We start from the raw sequence: 6605 nt of genomic DNA on the forward strand, positions 1-6605 counted from the left end.
ACTTCATGCTGGGAACATTTCACAGCCTGAGTCCAGGTGAATTTGAGAGTCAGGTTAATAAAGCTGGGAAACCAGGAAGAGCCTGGAATAGCGGAAGGACAGGGGAGCCTGTGCAGGGATGCTTTGGCTCACAGGGAAGTCAGAGGATAGGGGGCCTTGGAGACAGGTTCTGGGGGTCAGCCCTGGACCAGCTGCTGCTGCCCACTGCACCCCTGCTTGCAAGTCTCCTGAGGACCCTTAGAGTTTAGGAGACACGTGCCTGTGGGGGAAGAAGAGGGAAAGGGGGAAGGGAATGGTGTGGGTATGCTCAGGGAGGAAGATCAGTCTGGGTCCGATGTCCTAAGCTCTTTTAAGGGTGAATTTAGGGGAGGTTCCAGGGGAGAATCTCAATAGAATATTTATCAGTTTTCCGGGTAGGTTGTTTTGGAGTCATGGTCTCCACTGATTGGTTAGTGCCAGGCCAGGGATCATTCGTCAGTGGAACTGGTCCTGAGGTCAGCTGTGATATCACTTGTCTGGTTTCACTGAAATTCTGGGCCAGGATCTGAGATACAACTGAGGTCTAGATGTTTTCCTCAGGGGTTAATGCTTAAGCACTATTCTCTGGCCCCCTGTTCACTGCCCTGCTAAGGGAGTTTAACCCTCATGACTAGCAACCTGCCAGAGGAGGAAAGGTCAAGGGAGGGTCCGAACCGAGTGACCAATGATATGAAATCAGATCAATGTTCAAAGAAAATATCTCCAGGTTATCTTGTCATTCAATTATGTTGCATACCCATCACCCAAAGTCAAATTGTCCTCCATCACCTTCTATCTGGTTTTCTTTGTGCCCCTCTCCCTCCCCTTCCCTTCTTCTCCCCCCCCCCAATAACCACCACACTCTTGTCCATGTCTATTAGTTTCGTTTTTATGCCCCACCTATGTATGGAATCATGCAGTTCTTAGTTTTTTTCTGATTTATTTATTTCACTCCATATAATATTATCAAGATCCATCCATTTTGCTGTAAATGATCTGATGTCATTATTTCTTATGGCTGAGTAGTATTCCATAGTATATATGTACCACATCTTCTTTATCCAGTCATCTATGAAAGGGCTTTTTGGTTGTTTCCATGTTTTGGCCACTGTGAACAATGCTGCAATGAACATGGGGCTGCATGTGTCTTTACGTATCAATGTTTCTGAGTTTTGGGGGTATATACCCAGTAGAGGGATTGCTGGGTCATATGGTAGTTCTATTTTCAGTTTTTTGAGGAACAACCATACTTTCTTCCATAATGGCTGTATTACTTTACATTCCCACCAACAGTGGATGAGCATATGTACTCTGATTTGTTAATGTCACCCTATTAAAATTAATAAGAATTAGAAAAAAAAGAAACTAAGCAAAAGCAAAAAATAAAATAAATACCTATATTTAAAAAAGATCTCAAATCAATAACCTAAACTTTGATTTTTACGAAACTACAAAAAGAGCAAATTCAACCTGAAGAAAAGAGAAAAACAATAATAAAGACTAGAGTGAAAATTAATGTAATAATAAAAATCAATAAAGAAAATCAATAAAACAAGCAAAAAAAAGAAATCAGATCTAAACGACATGAACAGCAATATGCTGGTGGAGTATAAATTAATCTGGAAGTAAGATCCTTGGTTTCCCAGTTTTACCCTTTGCTAGGCACTTGGGACTTTCCACCCTGTTGACTTTCTGTGCAAGGCCTATACTCCTTGCTCTGTTCATGTCTGTCTAACTGCCTACCACACTTTCTGTTTGGTTGAATTAATGAAAAGGTTTCCCACTTTTTTCTGTATGTTGCTTATTAGTTACATTCTTTCAGTACTCTTTTAGTACATATACTATATATTATGACTATAATCTTTGACTTACATCAAGTATTTATTATCTTTACCACTTCCAAATATTGTCAGTAATCCTTTAAAGCACTTATTTCATTTCAGATTTTGAGTTAGTGTTTACATTCATTTTAATTCTGTGTATATTATAAACTGCACGGGCATTGCCCTTACTGTTTTACCATTTCAATTGTCATCTGTAATTTTCAGGCTGTTTACCATTTCCAATGATTTTTATTTCCTACTATGGTTCCTTGTTACTTTTTGTCATAATTTTTCTTCAGATGGGAAACTTCAATATACAGATGTCCACTAAAAAAAAAAGATGGAAATAAGAATATAGAAATAAAAAACACAGACATAACATACCTCTTAAAAATATACAATCCATACAGAAGCAGTCTTCCCACACTCAGTTGTTTTCTACGATATGGATCCATAAGGAAACAGCAGCTAATGGCTTAAAGCAAAATTTTAGCCTCAACACAAGTAAGCAAAAACAAAACAAAAAGATAGATAGAGTGAAGTTGTATTTATTATTTCATGCTACTAATAAATGGGAATAAAAATTGAATTTTATTGCTTTCCCGAGTCAGAAACATCAACAGAAGTTTCACTTACTGCTTAGTTATCCTATATCATTAGTCAAAGGAATTTCAAAACCATCACTGATACATTGATATCTTCTAACGCAAATATCAAAATAAGGAGAAATATTCTATAATTTACAACTCCATACAACCATTCTCTAACTTCAAAAATTATATAATAATAGTTTCTTACATATAAAAATAACTGACTGGCTAGCTGACATGTGTCTTAACCTGTGTTCTCCAGAAAGCAAACTTAGAATGTACAAGTTTAGGGTGATAATGTACCAGAACGAAATGCTTTCTTTCTCTAATGGCCTGCTGGCTAAGAGTTCCTGCTACAGATATGCTAATCTCTAGAAGAATTCTGCTTGTGGTTTGCGCAGCCCCCTTGTTAGCTAAGATGTGGGAAAATATGCAGAAAGTAATGGCTGTTTTTTGAACACTCACAGGAGTATCCATAACTGGACTCAGATCAGCGGAGGATCAACAGACAAACCAGGAGCAAAGAGATTGAGAAATTTTGTGCTCTTTCTTGGATCCTTTTCAAACCTACGTGTCAAGGGCAGCACTTACCTTGCCCTTTCTCCCTGCCCTTAACAATAAAAGATGCTCGGCTTCCCGACTCTCTTAAGAATTCTCTTTGAGAATTAGTTCTCCCGTCTTCTAAAGCTAGGCCTTCTCAATCAATAAATCTTTCCTTGTTCCAAACCCTGATCTATTGAATACTGGTCTTCCTTTTAAAGCATCAGGCATTCAAACCTTGAGCCTATAACAATGATAGAGATAAAGGGAAATGAGGCAAGAAAAGATTTAAATGCAGAAGTATAATTTTTAATTCTGTAGGCACCTGCTTCACTAATGTCCAGGAACAAACTCAGCAGATTTCTCAGCATGGAGTTTTCTGGGACGATTGCAAGGAATTTATAGGGCAGCTACCTCCTGTCTGCCATTTCTCTTTGGTTAAGTTTCAATCCATGGCAAATAAACTTTCCAGCATTTCAGGGTGCAACATTGAGAACTTCTGCCCTTCTTCAGAAAGCCATGTGCCAAACTTTATGGCCTGGTATTTCATCTAACTACAAAAGTGGGAAGAAAGAGGAGGCAGTCAAGAGAGACTAATAAGCCCTGGCCGGTTGGCTCAGCGGTAGAGCGTCAGCCTGGCATGCGGGGTCCCGGGTTCGATTCCCGGCCAGGGCACATAGGAGAAGCGCCCATTTGCTTCTCCACCCCCCCTCCTTCCTCTCTGTCTCTCTCTTCCCCTCCTGCAGCCGGGGCTCCATTGGAGCAAAGATGGCCCGGGTGCTGGGGATGGCTCCTTGGCCTCTGCCCCAGGCGCTAGAGTGGCTCTGGTCGCAACAGAGCGACGCCCCGGAGGGGCAGAGCATCGCCCCCTGGTGGGCAAAGCCTCGCCCCTGGTGGGCGTGCCAGGTGGATCCCGGTCGGGCGCATGCGGGAGTCTGTCTGACTGTCTCTCCCCGTTTCCAGCTTCAGAAAAATACAAAAAAAAAAAAAAGAAAAGAGAGAGACTAGTAATATATAAGGTTTGCTTCCCAATTTTCTGAAGAGGGAATTTCATATTCCTTATGAATTAAGTCTTACAACTAGCCTGTATGGTAGGTAATTAATTGTATCCTATTTTACAAATATCTAAGGGATCTTCTTTAAGGTCATAAAAACTAAAAGTGGTATAGGTATGATTCAGACTCAATATGACTTCCTCAAGTGACCACAGTCATATACAATCACATGCTCAATATTAAATTATTATTCTTTAATTAAACAAAAAGGATGTTTCTTCAGTCGAATCATTTTATACAGCTATGCAGGGAGCCTGCCATAAGAACGGTTTGTTTTATCCCATTTTGAAAGATACAGTAACTTTTTAATAAAATGTTGCCCTGTGGAATTAGAATCTATAATAAAAGGAAAACTCACTGGATATAATTTGGCATTGGTTAGATGAAAGTTAAAGTAAAATTTATAAGTAAATTTATTTAGTTATCTAGAAAAGGGGCAAACACAAATAGTTCTTGGTGCTCAATACTTTTTTCAGCCTAATAAAAGATTATAATTTATTTCAGGAAAGGTATATAATAAATATGGGATACTGAGCCAATATTCCTATGAATTTCATAGTCATAACCAGCTTCTCCAGAATTTTGTCCCATAGGTGAAGCACACACCTCACTCCAAGGCTAAATTATGATCCAACAACCTCTGGATGAAATTGCGCTGTGATGTATGTGAGATGACAGATAATAAGAAGTCATTTCTCAATATTCTGGACTTCCTTTCTTTTTGTACCTCTTTAAATAGACTTAGTTCACCTCTGCAAATCACACTCTGCCGTTACAGCTGAGCCAACATGATGCAATTTAAGGTTATGATTCCACTTTTATTGTCAAACCAAATATTGTATTTCTATGATGCTAATTAAATTCAACTCTCTTACTCTAAGTAAGTAACATAGAGTGAATTGAAAGAAAATAACAGTTTTTGTAGTGCTTTTTGTTTGTGCAAACACATCAATGTTTGGCTTAGTCATAATTAAACAGAAGTTCATGCCCAGAACTTTGAGCATATTCCAATGGCCAGTTTTGCCAATAAGGATGTTGGTAATTAACGTGATTATAGAGACATAATATATAATTTTAAAAATGCTCTTTCATGCCTTTCTTTTTTTCCCATAATTTAATTTGCTCTATTTCTTTACCTTCTAGAAAAGTTTAAGTATTTATTTATTTACATAAAATAATACTCTTACTCAAATTTTAGATTGTCTTTTTATTTGTGTGCATGTATGTGTGTCTGGGTATGCACACTGGGAACATCTAAGGGCTACAGAGGATAAAACAGGTGGAAGATAGGCACCTTGACCTCAGTAACTTTATCTTCCTTGGTTTTCAAATTGTGACAATCAATTGAAATAATTTTGTTTATTAATTATCCATTTAAATGGGATATTGTAACATTAATTTGAGTTTAATAACAGAAAAGCTGTATCACTGGAAAAATAAAGTTAGGCAATCTATGGAGTTAAAATTATTTATCAGTAGGCAAAATTGAATGTTCTCTTTTTTTTTTTCAAGAGACTGTATTATAGAAAGAAGTGGCTATTCCTGCTTACTGTGAAATTCTTGTATTTTGCTATGTTCTAAGTAGCAGATAAGCTTTACCAATTATATCCTTCTGTTCAGCACTTAAAGTACAATGGGTCAGCTCTGAAAGAGACCAAAGAACAGCTATATAAAATTTGATTGAATTTTGATCTTTATCTTCAAGTGGAATAGATATTTTCACTGATTAAACTTTTTCATGGTGTGGTATACTATCTTACCTTCGCTTCTGAAACTTAAAAAATTTTTTTAACTTAAATTGGCATTTTTATTCACAAATATAGACTTTAAGAAACTCCTTGATTTTGATGACCTAAATTGAAGAAGGGACATGTATTACATTTTTGTCTTACATCACCCAAAGAAGGTAATTCTATTTATTCCTGAGAAAAATAATGCTCCATAACAGAGTGGGTATAAATGATGTATCTGATATCCAATTACATTCATTGGAGTGTCTGAGTTTGAGTTTTCTGAATCCTTCAGTCTCAGTTTTCTCATTCACAAATGATAGTAAAAATAGTAATCAAATTCTAGAAATATCAAATTATAATGTGCACATCCAAATATCATTAACTGTTATTTCAATAAACTTAATAATCAAATACAATAGTAACCACTTCAAAGAATATAGTTTTATAGAGAATATACTGTTTGAGTGCATTGTTGGATACTTTGTTTTTGGTAAATATTAGTAGATTATGTTATTTTATTATGCTGATAGCATTTTTTTTTTAATATGGAACACTTCACAAATTTGCATGTCATCCTTGCACAGGGGCCATGCTAATCTTCTCTGTATCATTCCAATTTTAGTATATGTGCTGCCAAAGCGAGCACTGATAACAATTTTTAATTGACTAGAGCAATGTCATTAAAGATAGTCTAAGGGGGTTGGGTGGAAAAGGTGAAAGGAGTAAGCAAAAAAAATGATATAGACATGATAACAGTGTGGAGATTATGGGAAGAACAGCAGTGTGGGAGGAGGTGGAGGATAGAGGGGGACAGATGGTGATGGAGGAGGACTTGACTTGGAGTAG

At 37.1% G+C, this 6605-nt stretch overlaps 1 non-coding gene across 1 annotated transcript; it reads right to left on the bottom strand.

The window, feature by feature from the left end:
- Positions 1-6298: 6298 nt before the first annotated feature.
- Positions 6299-6405, bottom strand: LOC136332662 (U6 spliceosomal RNA). Its single transcript, XR_010730828.1, has one exon. It is a non-coding gene; the product is annotated as a U6 spliceosomal RNA (small nuclear RNA).
- Positions 6406-6605: the final 200 nt, after the last annotated feature.

This window comes from Saccopteryx bilineata, chromosome 3 (genome assembly GCF_036850765.1).
Source record: "Saccopteryx bilineata isolate mSacBil1 chromosome 3, mSacBil1_pri_phased_curated, whole genome shotgun sequence".
NCBI classification, from domain to species: domain Eukaryota; kingdom Metazoa; phylum Chordata; class Mammalia; order Chiroptera; family Emballonuridae; genus Saccopteryx; species Saccopteryx bilineata.